A 16,027-nucleotide genomic window follows, 5' to 3' on the forward strand; every position below is an offset into this window, starting at 1 on the left:
ATTTCATACGTGCAAAAGTTCTACAGCAATAAAAATATTTTCATAACTGGAGGCACTGGATTTTTAGGAATTGCTATAGTTGAAAAAATTTTACGCTCGTGTCCTGATGTAAGTAATGAAAACATAACGGAAATTATATGCTTCAGGGCGTGTTCTGATACGTAACGCAAAAATTTTGGATTTTTGAACGTAACACCGGACCACCGGAATGCCCCCCAGAAAAAAGTCACACTTATGGTACTCGGGTCTATATGACCCAGAAATGTTTTTGGCTGCCAAAATTGGGAATCTTGACCGATTTGGATGTCTTGGCCGCAAATGAATGGATAGAATGTCTACTTTGCGATTCCGATTGGCAGAATCGGTTTTGGGCACTGTGGCCACCGGGAACCTGCTACAACCGAAAAAAGTCCTTTTTGAGGCCCCGACTTTGAGGACCTGTATCTCCGGAACGATAACACATAGCGGGTTGCTTCCAGTTGCATTTGACGGATAACAACCTCAACTTTAAGCTCCCGTAGAGATGATTTAACAAAAGTGGACACCGGTTCCGTTAACCCGGAACATCCGAAAAACATGATTTTTATAGCTTTTGTTATAAAATCATCACATTAGTCAATTTTTCAACCGATTTTTTGTAAATCAATACATACCTACACTACATACTACCCCTGACTGTTTGGGATCATTCCGGCCAACTGTGGCCAATCCGGAACCGGTTCCAGGGTACCACCAAAACGGTTCCAATAATGGTATCGCTAGAAACCCTTCATGTTGCATATCAAACTTCATGTAATTGAAAATTATGACCATATAAGGTCATGCCGATATCGTCTGACCCAACCTGGTCACACCGGAACCGGTTACTGGTGGCCACTGGGGGACAATTCCGGAGTATGCATGGAAGCATATCATGCGACATATCAAACTTCATGAAATAGCAAATTATGACCATCTAAGGTCATGCCAATATCCTCTGACCCAACCTGGTCACTCCGGAACCGGTTACCGGTGGCCACGGGGGGACACTTCCGGAGTATGCAAAGAATCCTACCATGCGACGTATCATACTTCATGAAATTGAATATTATGACCCTCTAGCAGGGGTGCCCAACCTTTTGGCCCTGCGGGCCAGTTCTGATTTTTCTAAAACAGTGGCGGGCAGGATCTAATATTTGATAAAAGTTGAAAAAGTAACAGTATTTTTTTATTATTGGGTTCTTTTAAAGTAAATAAATAAAAGAAATAATATTGGGTAATTCTCTACCAACTCACACGAAATCGGGAAAAGTTGCCCCGACCCCTCTTCGATTTGCGTGAAACTTTGTCCTAAGGGGTAACTTTTGTCCCTGATCACGAATCCGAGATCCGTTTTTTGATATCTCGTGACGGAGGGGCGGTACGACCCCTTCCATTTTTGAACATGCGAAAAAAGAGGTGTTTTTCAATAATTTGCAGCTTGAAACGGTGATGAGATAAAAATTTGGTGTCAAAAGGACTTTTATGTAAAATTAGACGCCCGATTTGATGGCGTACTCAGAATTCCGAAAAAAAACGTATTTTTCATCGAAAAAAACACTAAACAAGTTTTAAAAATTCTCCCATTTTCCGTTACTCGACTGTAAAAATTTTTAGAACATGTCATTTTATGGGAAATTTAATGTACTTTTCGAATCTACATTGGCTCATTTTTTCATTAAAATTTTTTTTTTCATTTTAAGATTTCGTGTTTTTTCTAACTTTGCAGGGTTATTTTTTAGAGTGTAACAATGTTCTACAAAGTTGTAGAGCAGACAATTACAAAAAATTTGATCTACAGACATAAGGGGTTTGCTAATAAACATCACGAGTTATCGCGATTTTACGAAAAAAAAGTTATAATATTTCTTGATTTTAGGAATTAAAAACAAAGATATCTTTCAAAATGTGTTTATTTGACTTATTTTAATTTCGTTTGTTTGAAATTGTATAGTTATTGTCAAGTTATTGTATTTGACGATTACAATTAAAATTCAAATTTCAATGGTCGTTGCAAAAAAAAAATAAGACATGATAAAATTTATTCAAACGAAATTTGGATTCGAATATCTTTTACAAAAAAAAAAATAACTTTTTGCATTGTTGTGCACCTATATTTAAACATTTTAGAAAAATACTTTAAAATGATTTAAAACACACACACATAATTTCAATTTTTAAAAATACATATTAAATCATTTTCATTTCGTTATTTTTCGAAATTCAAAGTTTCTGAAAATAAATATTTTTTGCACCCTAATTTCTAATTTCTTGACTAATTTTGAGACATTTTTTGATATTTTTAATATATTTGCAGCGATCAGTGTTAATAATTTGCTTTTTTTCGCTTTTTTTATTTAAAAAAAAAAGACTTTGTCACTAAAAATTTGTTCTGGAAAAATTAGTTTTTGCTTACTTATTTATTTAAAAAAAAATAGAAAAAAAACTTCAACGTGAAGTACACAGTTGAACAACCAAAGAAATTTATACTTAGATCAATAATTTTGTTTTCTTGCACCATTGAATAAAATCAGCAGGTTTATAATATAACAACATTCTTCACATTTGAATTTATTGATATTTTTCAACTCAAAAGTTTAAAAGATCAAGTTAGAAATTATAAGAATTAAATTCAAACATGAAGAATGTTGTTATAATATGTTAAAATTTGATCTCAATCTATTTTTTAAAATTCAAGCAATCAATTTATTAACTTAATATTTCATGAACAGTAGGGAGCCCAGAAAAAGTGACCCCCTGCTCCACAAGCGGAAAACGGTTTTTTGGGTTATTTTAAGCATATGTGTAAATTTTGAGCGAAATTGGATGAGATTAACCTATTGATACCCGAGCCTAAAGCTGGCGAAAAAAATGTGTTTCATGCAAAAATGATTTTTTTAAATCGCTAATAACTTTTCAGGATCGAGTTTTACAGCTTTGGTATATTATACAAAGTTGTAGAGCATTAAATTTTCAATAAGAATCTCACTTTTGGGAATATTTGGATGGAAATAGCACACCGTGCAGATCAAGCCGTAAGTAACTTGGGGTTTCCATACATTTTTTCGATTTTTCCCATACAAACTTCACCTCCGAGTATCAATGGGTAAATGATGACCGATTTTGCTCATATTTGGCCCAGAGTCCTAAAATTGGTCAAGGAACAATATTTAGGTTGTGGAGCGAGATTTTGAAAAAAAAAGTTCCATATTCTGGGCACCATAATGAACAGCCTCAAGGGCCGGTCATAGAACTATTTTGAAAAGCTGTCGCGGGCCGGACGTTGGACAGGCCTGCTCTAGGGTCATGCCGCTATCAACCGGCTCCGTGGCTTAATGGTTACGGCTTCTGCCTCACAAGCAGAAGGTTCAGGGATCAAATCCCGGTCGGTACCTTTGAAATTTGGAATCAGGAATTGGAACAAAAACGAAACTGAATCAGGTGGGATTCGAACTCACACCTCTGGATTGATGGTCTGGGACTCTAACCAGTCGGCCATCTGAAGGTTATAAAACATGTTGTATTCTTCTCATATTAAATACGCTCTGATCCCTGATTTGCCTGAAGGGATTGGGAGTCTTAAGATAGATCAAGGATCCGTCTGGTGTTTGCTTCTATGTTAAGGCGGGGCCGGACAATGCCCAACGACCTCGGAATTGGGCCGCTAGGATCTCTGCCATTCTGAAATGGGTCGCTGGAAGCAGCGCGAGGGCTAAAAAAGCAAAGCAATCCACTTTAACGACCCCCGGGTCTTTTGTGGTCTCTGTTGCAAGTTTCTGCTCATTTCTAGGCGTCCGAAGGTTATGTGTAGTGAGTCACCCAAAACCTCTTTCACGCAAATGGACCGACGTTTTACTTCCCCATCCGATGGAAGGCCAGGAGGATAAGGCGGGAATCGAACCCGCGCCCCATAGCAATTTAGGGATCGGCAGCCGAAGCTGCTAACCACCGCGCCACGGTGCCCTTCCTGGCCAGCGCGAGGGCTATCACCACCTAATACCCAGGACTGAGATATCAGCATTCAGCATATGCAAAGTCTGATACAAATTATACTATCCCATAATTTCGCTACCGGTTAGCAGGTATTGTATTGGACCACACACACACACACACACACACACACACACACACACACACACACACACACACACACACACACACACACACACACACACACACACACACACACACACACACACACACACACACACACACACGGTACACGTCTCGATGGTCCAAGGAGAGGGCTGCATATGACTAACCGATCAAAAGCAAAGCGATTCTTGGGCGCGGTTTAACCCTCGCATGGACTCATATGTATGTAGAACAGGAAATGGTTCTAGCACCCGGCATGGATCCTGTAAGTAGACTAGTGCAGAAAATGCAACGCCTCCCCCCGAAGTTAAACCGAAAGGTGGTCCCGGGGGGAAAAGGGCACGGCGTTCAAGGACTGGTTTAGTGGCTCGGGAAAACTCTTTTTGTTTTCCCAACCCCACACTACCTGAGAAATGAATTCTCAAGTGTCTGATAGCAGATTCCGACCTTGTTAAAAAAAAAGCACACACACACACACACACACACACACACACACACACACACACACACACAGGGAAACATATCATGCGACATATCAAACTTCATGAAATTGAAAATTATGCCCATCTAAGGTCATGCCGATATCCTCTGACCCAACCTGGTCACGCCGGAACCGGTTACCGGTGGCCACTGGGGGACAATTCCGGAGTATGCATGGAAGCATATCATGCGACATATCAAACTTCATGAAATAGCAAATTATGACCATCTAGGGTCATGCCGCTATCCTCTGACCCAACCTGGTCACGCCGGAACTGGTTACCGGTGGCCACGGGGGGACACTTCCGGAGTATGCAGGAAGCATATCATGCGTCATATCAAACTTCATGAAATTGAACATTATGACCATCTGAGGTCATGCCAATATTCTCTGACCCAGCCTGGTCACTCCGGAACCGGTTACCGGTGGACACTGGGGGACACTTCCGGAGTATGCAAGGAAGCATATCATGCGACATATCAAACTTCATTAAATTGCAAATTATGACCATCTAAGGCAGTGTTCACCAAAATGTGGCCCGCGGGCCGTATGTGGCCTACCGAGGTTTCTGTACGGCCTTCGAATGGTTTTGAAATTATCATGAAATCCGGCCCACATTGCGTTCTCATATGAAGTTCGCTAGAAAAATTATGAACTAGGTTTCTTTAAAAAGAAGTATAAAACTTGTGGTGCATTATTTTCCAGAAGAATTTATGAAACGATTAAATTTCTAGATTTGGAAATAATGAATATGAAACATTCATTCCTATAAAAATATAAAATTCTGAATATTATAGTGTAACAAAAAAAAAATTATTATCTGGGAATCACGTTAATAAAAATACTATGAATACATAAACATCCAATAGTTCTAAACATCAGATCACTTTCTGACTAAAACTTGTTAGAAATATTGAATTAAGTGGTCCTCAGCCAGCTGATCATCGCGGGCTAATATGGAAATTTGCCCCAGAGTCGCGGGAAACATGTAAAATGTTAAAAAAAATAAGTTGCAGGTACAGTTAAATAGTTTGAAAGTTAAATATTGACAAAAAACTAAATTTTTGACAACTTAGAAATTGTCACCAATTATACATAATCAATTGAAAAAAATTCAAATTATAAATCATTCTCATCATATTTCATGTTCTAATTTTCGACAATATTTCACATTAAAAAATAATATTTTTTTGTTATATCTATAATTTTTTTGTTGGTTTTGCCTACACATTTGGGTTGATTGTTCTATTTAAACTTCGAATATTTTTTTTTGAAGTAACAGTAATAAGTTTTGAATTTTTCGAATGTTATAGGAAAAAATCATATTTATTGAAATTTAGAAGTTAATTTTGCTTCGGAAAATTTGTATTATTGAACAAGATAAAAAAGTGTTTTTCAATGATTTCAAATTGTTTAAGATCTTTTTGTATCAAGTAAAATCTTCTCGTTTCATTTTGAATCAAAGATTAGGGCACAAAAAACAAAAATTTAATCAAAAATATAATCAAATAGCATTTTTATTTTCTGTCGATTTTTTGGGATAACAAAATTGAACCAAAAAATATTAGCTTGGAATCCATATTTTATAATTTCTTAATTCAATATTTCTAACAAGTTTCAGTCAGAAAGTAATCTGATGTTTAGAACTATTGGATATTTATTTATTCATGGTATTTTTAGTAACGTGATTCCCAGATAATATGTTTTTTTGTTACACTATAATATTCAGAATTTTATATTTTTATAGGAATGAATGTTTCATATTCATTATTTCTAGGGTTAGTGAAATTTCACGATTTCGCGGACAGCGTGAAATTCGCGAAATTTGTCTTTTTCCGCGAAATGCCGTGAAATTTTATGTTTGTGTAAAACTGTAACGATTTTTCTCAAAATATTTTATCAAACTCAAATAGAATTAAGCGAGTGAATACCCTTGTTCAATTACAAATATAGGGTTAGTGAATTGTGATGATTTCACGGACGGTGTGAAATTCATGAAATTTATAAATTTTCGCAAATCATTTTTTTTTTCTTCAAATAACATCAATATTTCAACCATAAAGACTATTTAAGTAAATTTTATAAGTTTTCAATTGAAAAGCTTAATAGGAACTAAAAAAATTTTTTTTTCGCCTTAGTAAAATTTTTACAACTATTTTATTTGAAATGTAAAATTTCAAAAGAAACTAAAAAAAATAAGCTTTGTTTTATCCAAAATTAAATGAAGAGATTTTTTTTTTATGTTTGAAATCACCTTTAAAAACATTTCTGTTCCCATTTTGAAAAAAAAATCGATTTTGTTACAAATTATATTATTGTATATTATATAAATTTTGTTTTGGAAAAGAGATCATCTCTCTCATTCTTAAAAAAATATTTTAATTGGGCTAAATGTCGCAGATAATGCAAACTATTTTTCTCATTTCGGCTGGACAAGATTGTTGAATATTGCTTTGATATGAAATTCAATAAAATGTAAACTGATAAAACAGAAGCTAATCAGCGAAAATGTGTTTGCTTTATTAGTCTAATATGAAAAAAAGTAGTAATACGCATGCCCTACATTTTGTTTTCAAATATAAATAGAAAAATGAAAATTATGAGATTTTTTTATGTCACGTTCAAATTTAGTGAATTTTTTTTAGTTTATTGAAAAATAATATATAATGAAGCAATAAAAGTAGTTTCTGTGATTTAAACAAAAGTTTTTCAGAGTTATTTTTACATTTTTCACGTTCCGCGAAATTTGCGTGAAATTTGGTGTTTTGAAATTAAGGTCCCCGTGAAATTTGCTATTTTCGAGCGTGAAAAATCACTAAGCCTAATTATTTCCAAATCTAGAAATTTAATCGTTTCATAAATTCTTCTGGAAAATAAGGCACCACAAGTTTTATACTTCTTTTTAAAGAAACCTAGTTCATAATTTCTCTAGCGAACTTCATATGAGAAGAAAATGAAGCAATTCTTCTCCCAGTCATTGGGGAAAATGAAACTTTGCATTTTCTCTTTGACAATATTGCAAATTATGGACTTTTCCAAATCAATCATGTAAAAAACCAAAGAAATTCATTTTTAGACCTTTTATTCACTAACTGTATTGAAGACTTTCATGTACAAGAATCTGTAACCCCCCTTTGGAAGAATGAAGTCTTTCATACAGCAATTGAATATTCTATTTATGTCCATAAAAACACTTTGCACATTGACTGGGAATATGAAGAAGTCCTGGAATACAATAAAACAAACTTTGTAGAAGCCAAACGTAAACTACTTGCAATTGACTGACAAAATTTATTTAATAATGAAGGAAATGTCGACGAATTAGTAGGAAAATTCTATACGGAAATTAACACTATAACATCTGAAACCGTACCCTACTAGAAGAAGACGACGTAATAACACAGGCAATAAATACCCGGTGTGGTTCACTCCACAACTAAGAAATTTAAAAAATAGAAAACAAAAAGCCTACAAACTGTACAGAAACAATACAAATGACACAAATCTTCTGAATTATCTGAATATTTCCGACCAATTTTTTTCGGCACTCAATTCTGCCAACGAAGAATATAATAGTAAAGTCGAATCTGAAGTCAAATCATGCCCGAAAATTTTTTTTAATTACGTAAAATCCAAATCCAAAAGTAGTAACTTCCCATCGCAAATGCAACTGGACGAAAATGTAGGCAGTAACTCAAAAGAAATTTGCAATCTTTTTTCAAAATTTTTCAAAGAAGTATACACCTCATTTTCCGAAGAAGACCGCGACCGCGACTACTTTTCATATATACCGGAATTTCCAAATGACGTCTCAGTCAATTCTTTGTCAGAAACGGAAGTACGCCAGGCATTGAAGGACTTAGACTCATCAAAAGGACCAGGACCCGACGGAATAGCACCTGCATTCCTAAAGAACCTTGCAGAAGAATTGACATATCCACTGCATCATCTTTTCAACATGTCAATAAATACTGGAAAATTCCCACAAACATGGAAAAGTCTTTTTGGTGCCTATTTTCAAGTCAGGCCCAAAATCAGACATACGTAATTATCGCGGAATTGCCCTTTTGTCTTGCATTCCAAAACTTTTCGAATCTATTATAAATGAAAAATCTTTCAGCAAGTAAAAACCGCATCACATGTAAACAGAACGGCTTTTTAAAGGCCGCTCTACTAGCACCAACCTTTTAGAATTTGTAAATTTTACACTGAATGCAATGCATAATCGCAATTTCGTAGAAGCAATTTACACAGACTTTAGTAAGGCATTTGACAGAATCGACATACCATTATTAATCTTCAAACTGCAGAAAATTGGAATTCAACCGAATCTTTTGGAATGGCTTAAGTCATATTTGACTAAGCGCGAACAAATTGTTCGCTTCCAAAATGTACTATCGGAATCAATTCACGTCACCTCTGGGGTTCCGCAAGGATCCCATCTAGGACCTCTTCTTTTCATCTTGTATGTAAACGACATTTCCTTCATTCTTAAAAAAATTAACGTACTTGTATATGCAGACGACATGAAATTGTATATGGAAATAGGAAATGCCAATGACAGTCATGTATTCCAAAACGAAATTAATCTTTTCTACACATGGTGTAGTAAAAGCCTACTCCAATTGAATGTAAAGAAATGTAATTCCATTGCCTTCAGCAGAAAACATGAAACACCAAACATAACAGTATTATTAGGAAACCAACCAGTAGAAAAATGCAAAGTAGTACGTGATCTAGGTGTCATCCTAGACTCACAACTAACTTTGTAGAACACTATAACACAATAATAAACAAGGCAAAAAGTACATTAGGCTTTATAAAGCGCTTTGCATTCAACTTCCAGGACCCGTATACTATTAAATTACTCTATATAACGTATGTCAGGCCACTCTTGGAATACTGTAGTATCGTCTGGAATCCATACTATGCCGTACACCAAGCACGTATTGAATCTGTCCAAAAACAATTCTTACTGTACGCACTACGTAAACTTAACTGGACTGCATTTCCTCTCCCATCGTATGAAGCACGCTGCATGCTCATAAACATACAATCATTGCAAGAACTTTGTAAATTTGCCATGCTCTCTTTCATCAACGACATTATTTCTCAACGCATACAGTCAGCAGCATTATTTTCAGTAATACGCAATAGTATTCATGAACCAAGCCGTACTCTTAGACATTCACAACTTTTAGAATAACTGCATACACGACAAATTATTTAAAAAATTCGCCATTAAATCAAATGATGAGCTTTTATAATGAAAATTCACAGTACATACATTTCGACATGTCTAAACCGGAACTACGAAAAAATCTGTACAATAGAAATAATATCTAGTATGTAAGAAAATTGTAAGTAGTCTACATAAGCTTGACGAATAAACAATAAACAAAACCTTTGGTGGTCATAATCTGCTATTTCATGAAGTTTGATATGTCGCATGATATGCTCCGGAAGTGTCCCCCGGGGCCACCGGTAACCAGTTCGGGCGTGACCAGGTTGTGTCATAGGATATTAGCATGACCTTAGATGGTCATAATTTTCTATTTTATGAAGTTTGATATGTCGCATGATATGCTTCGTGACCAGGTTGGGTCAGAAGATATTGGCATGACATTATATGGTCATAATTTTCAATTACATGAAGTTTGATATGCAACATGACGGGTTTCTAGCGATACCATTATTGGAACAGTTTTGGTGGTAACCCGGAACCGGTTCCGGATTGGCCACAATTGGCCGGAGCGATCCCAAACAGTCAGGGGTAGTATGTAGTGTACGTATGTAATGATTTACAAAAAATCCGGTTGAAATATTGACTAATGTGATGATTTTATAACAAAAGCTATAAAAATCATATGAATACAAAGAGACGGGTTGTTCCTTTTAATTCCGCTATATATTTTTAATATCTTGACAGATACGTATTTCGTCTACTACTTGCAGACTTCATCAGTGTTCTGTTCTCGACTGAAGGTTCATCGCTGGTGTATCCGTATTTGTAGTTACTGTATGTACTACCTTCTTGTTCTTCTTTGGTGCCTATATAGGTAACAGCTTAAACAGCCACGTTGAGCCGTTACCTGAATCCTTGTTGAGTAAACGTTTGTTGCCTGCTTTGAAGATTTCCAAACTTTCGGCGACAGCAAGCTTCGATGGGTTCGTGATGTGTCTTAAGATGACCGCGTCGCTAGTTGTGATGTTATGTTTCTTCTTGATGATGTGTTCGGCTACTGCTGACTTGAAATGGGGGACAAATCCTTTCCGTATTTCCTCCTTGGCAATTCTGACATCGGTGTCTAAATGTTCGCCCAACCTGGTTTGCAGCAATCTCTTAGTTTGTCCAATGTAGCTCATATCACAGTGGCCGCAGGATACCTCGTAAATGCCGGGTTTGCCTAAAGTCGGTATGGGGTCTTTCGTTGAACCTAAGATGGATTCCAACTGGTTGTTTCTACTGCTGAACACTAAATCGATGCCAAATTTAGCCAGTTTTTGTCGTAACCCCTCAGCGAAGCAGGAAAACAAAAAGAATTGGAGTACATTTTTGAAACAGCGGAAATCAACGGTTACAGCAGAACAACTATCCAAGCAATCATCGATAAGAAGGAAAGAAAACCCAGTCGGAATCGCAAAGTAGACATTCTATCCTTTCCTGTGTGGCCAAGACATCCAAAATTGATCAATATTCCAAATTTTGGCAGCCAAAACCATTTCTGGGTCATATACACAGAACAAAATATGTAAATTTACACAGCACGTAATTGCTGTTTCTTATGTAAACTCACTCAATGTAATGTTGAAATATGATGTAATGAGCAAAAAGTAATGGAAAATACTCCGATGTAAACCTAAATCTAATGTAAATCATGAATCTAATGGAAACGTTGAGCATGGAAACTCAAATCTATTGAATTTCTAGCCGCGTTCGGCTTCCTGTAAATTCCTATTTAATGTAAATCATATATCCAATGTATTTCTGCCAAGCGTTGACTTCAAAACTACCCGAACTAAAAATAGTTATGTTTGGTTCTCTTTCTATCGCTCTCATACTTCACTGGCTCACTGCCTGTGCCTCGACCTGAACAAGTTGATGCTTTAGCGGCTCGTTTATAAAATGCGAAGATGGCTCAGTCGGCAGCGGGTAGCAGCAGTAACACCGAACATCCTACCCGTCGTCCGTTCGATTCCAGTCCAGCGTTATTCCACTTGGCCGTCGACAAGAAAGCGTCCCCTACCTGTGAAACAACTTTTTAAAATCCGAATTTCCTTTTGCTGTCCGCTTCAATCATTTTAAAATAGAACATAGGCCACACCCTTTTCCTACTGGAATCCAAGTCGAGCTTCTCATTCCCATTGGCCAATCAGAATTAGTTGATTTGAACTAATGTAAATTCCAAAACTAATGTAAATTTTCAAAACTAATGTAAATTTCCAATGAATCTAATGTAAGGCTACCAACTCTTGCTGAGCAAAAATCCGTAGGGGAGAGTGGGGAGACTTGATCCCCTTTTTTTGTATCGCACATAACTCAGTCAATTTCTCACAAAACTATGATCTTTTTGCATTAATTGAAAGCTTAAACATTCAACTATGTTTGGCTGATAAGGGTATTTCATCAGATAAACTCTTCGAATAATGCCAAGCCTTTTAAAAAATATTTTAAACCGGCATTTTCAAAATGTTGGGGTAATTTGATCCCCTTTCAACATTTTGAAGAAATCTTAAGCAAAATGTTTCTTATTCATCCAAACTTTTAATTTTCTATAAGATACAGCAATTTCACATTAAACCTGTACGTTTGTGTTCAAAATATAACAAGTTTAGCTTGTAAAATATTCAAAAACTTAAAATTTTCTTTTTTAGACCAAAATTGAGCATGTTTACAAAAAATGGTAATTTTTGTTTACAAAACTTTTGAAAAATGGTTCAAACTGCAGTTAGTTATGTACAACTATACTAAAGGAAACTATGTACGAAAACCCAGCCAAATTATTTAATCTTGAGGCTGATTCCAGTGACTGTAAAAATGCAGGATCAAGTCTCCTTATCGCACTTTTTAAACAATTGATTGTAAAAATAGTATGACGATAAATTTAACGTCAAATGCGTAAGGGTTTTGGAGTTGATATGTTTATCAAACAATTCATGTATAAAAATATTTTTTGAATAATTTTTGAGTGTTTTCTTATCAAAACAAAGAAAAAGATCTCTTGGAAATTTTTGCAGCACTTCTTAGAAAATGTGTGTAACTCAATCCAAACATTTTTTAATTTTTTTCTTTGTTTTCTACAATGAGTTTTAGTCAATTTCGCACAACTTTCTAGAACAAAGCTAATTGTTTTACTCACATGCTGACGAGATACAGGCTTGGGATCAAGTGTCCCCGGGGATCAAGTCTCCCCACTCTCCCCTACACTTTGCCGATATGCCACCATGGTATAACAAAAACTGTCATTGAATTATTTAGATAAATTAAATTTAATAAATCTTAGAATTAAAAATATAAAACTGTGTCGTTTTTACAGCTAACAAATTTCACAAAATGCTATCAGAGTGCTTATAACTTGCACGTTTAAAAGTATTCATAAAATAAACCATGATTTGAATCAAATAATTATGTCTTCAATTTTGTTTTGTTAAACGTTTAAAAGTTTACGAAATGTCAAGATTGTTTTTACGAATAATATCGCTCTTAGTGTTTTCACGAACACTTTTCCAGAGTTTTTATTGAAAAGGTCCTATAGCATGTGAAACACAACAGTTTATAGGACCTTTAAAAAAACTCTAGATTTGTTAAATGTTCAAATGTTTTCACAAGTTTTAGAAAGCTTTTAGAAATGGAATATATTTAGTAAGGAATTTCTAAAAGAACAATTCTAGAGTTTTTTATTTTATTATTTTTTATTGATAATCAAGTTTGAATTGAAGAAAACCCGGAAAACTCTCTCTTTTAAATCAAACTCACAGAAACCAAAAATTTCAAACAACAAAACCTTCGACCAAATCAAAAAAGCAATTCAATGATTAAAAAGTTGTTAAAATTCCGTACAAATCCGAATTATGCGTAAAATTCCCTACAAAAATTCCGGCCTGTTAAAAATCCGCGAAGAGGTTCGAAAATCCGTATGGTAAGGAAAAAATCCGTACAGTTGGTAGCCTTAATCTAATGTAATTTCCTAATGGACCTAATGGAAATATACATCATTTATCATGATACCTTTGGTACATGATAAATAATGTAAATTTACAGAAATATTTTTTTTCTGTGGAGACCCGAGTACCATAAGTGTATGTACGAAACGAAGACCATGGCCAGGTTAATTTTTCGTAACAGACACCGACACCTCCTCCCCCCGTAACTGCGTTACGTAATAAAAGAACGCTCGCTTACCATACATTTAGAATATAGTGGATTTCGGATTCTGACGGAAAGGCACACACGAAATTAACGCGATCTTACTTTTTTTTTTTAATTTATATTTATTCAGATTTTTTTTCTTCCATGTACATTCATTCAGTTAAAATATTAATGAGTGTCCAATAGGGTGCCCAGAAAAATGACCCCCTGCTCCACAAGCGGAAAACGGTTTTTTGGGTTATTTTAAGCATCTGTGCAAATTTTGAGCGAAACTGGATGAGATTAATCCTACACAGGCAGTGCGCGCTCTTTGGGTGGTAACTAGCCAAAAGTTTGGTACATTTTTGTCAACATCTGGTACCTATAAAAGAGGGCCAGTGTTTGACATACACACTAAAAAAATATGAATTCTACACATGACATAATCTGTAATGTGACATAAAATCAAAGCACGTAATTGAAAGTTTAACATGATTTTACATCTTACGCAACGTAATCATCACAATAATCAGTGAAAAAATTATTTGCAATACAAAGTTAAACGTGATTGAAAATCGTCGTTCATTTGATGTAATTTCCCGTCTCTTCTGATGCACATAACTGGAGCATCAGAATAAACATAATTTTACATCTAACGAATCTTAATTCTACCCATTTTGAACAGCAAAATTGATGAAACGCATCGCAGCGTGCAAGATTGTCAAAAGTCAGCCATCTTGGGAGCAAAACAGAAAGTTCAGTTTCAGTTGTAGCCGCATCAAAACAATGAAGTCTCGCCTCCGGTGTCGTTTTTTCACCAATGTGTGCCCATCTGCAAATTCAAATTTTATCAAGGTAAGTGATTCTTAATTAAAGATCGATTCACAGTTAACTGTTACGTCCTTCAGGTGGCGAACAAAAGAATCCCGGCGCGCAGATTAAAACAGTTTGGCTGAGGACAAAAATTAAGACAATACAATCCGGAACCGATCCGGACCGTCAGCGTCGCAATCTGCAACACCGGGGGCAAACATGAGAAGGAAAAACAAAACTCGGATTAGAACCTCGCAGAAAATTCAACGAGATTCAGGTGCAAAGAAGATAATGCGACCCAGGGGCGCCGACTCAGATGGCTCGCGCTTGGGGCTCAAGCACTCTGCTTGTTTGTTTGGGGGGAGTGCAAGTTATTGGCCGAGAAGAAATGAGTCGAAGTGGAGAAAAAAATCGGGTCCCTGCAAGTGTCTCTAAGATTTGTTAAAGTCAAATGATGGCAGTGAAGGTTAGTTTCTGGTGTCGGAGATCGAATCAGTGAGAAAAAGTGAAATTGCCCCTGAAAAATAGTATGTAAAACAAACAAAACGAAAAAATAAACAGAAGAAATAAAAGCACAGACTATTTTTATTCATAACCTAGAAAATCACACTCAATCTTCCATCAACATAAAATTACATCAATATGAAAATTACATCAACTTATTTTCAGCTCCTGTAAAATTCAATGCCAAATCGAGGCGTAGAATGTGTCATGTAATTTTCAAATCTGATGTAATTTTCTGTCATAAGTAACGCTCCAGTTATGTGCATCGATTAGACACAAAATTACACGATTATTTTTTGGTGTGTAACACGGAAAGCATTCTGCTGACAGCAATGTGTCACAGAATGTGGGCAACAAGAAGGTCACCCAAAAGTAGAACGAATAATATTTATTACTGACCCAAGTGTTGTAACTTAAGTCAGCATAAATTGACACGATGCACACAGAAAAAAAAATTATGGTAATATTCATCAGGAAATGGTGACAGATTTTGTGGCAAAATAAATGATAAATTTTACCCCAGAAAATGATGAATTTTCATCAGTTTCTGATGAATATTCATCAGGTTCACGTTTTTACACATTTTGTATGTAATATTACTCAAAAAAAGGGGTAATATTCAACCTACTAAATTTTCAACATTCCAAAATTCAACTTTTTTCTGTGCATGTGTCGACCCACTACACGCCTCTTCTGGGAAAAATTAATAATTATTCTATAGTGATATTTTTTAATACAATTTGAAAATTCGTCGGTGTATTTAGGAG

General features: G+C 35.4%; 1 long non-coding RNA gene across 1 annotated transcript; it reads left to right on the top strand.

The window, feature by feature from the left end:
* Positions 1-15,328, top strand: LOC119770613. The gene is made up of 3 exons (XR_005278913.1): positions 1-108; positions 14,629-14,798; positions 14,852-15,328. It is a non-coding gene; the product is annotated as an uncharacterized LOC119770613 (long non-coding RNA).
* The last annotated feature ends 699 nt before the right edge of the window (positions 15,329-16,027 follow it).

Source organism: Culex quinquefasciatus, chromosome 3 (genome assembly GCF_015732765.1).
Source record: "Culex quinquefasciatus strain JHB chromosome 3, VPISU_Cqui_1.0_pri_paternal, whole genome shotgun sequence".
NCBI classification, from domain to species: domain Eukaryota; kingdom Metazoa; phylum Arthropoda; class Insecta; order Diptera; family Culicidae; genus Culex; species Culex quinquefasciatus.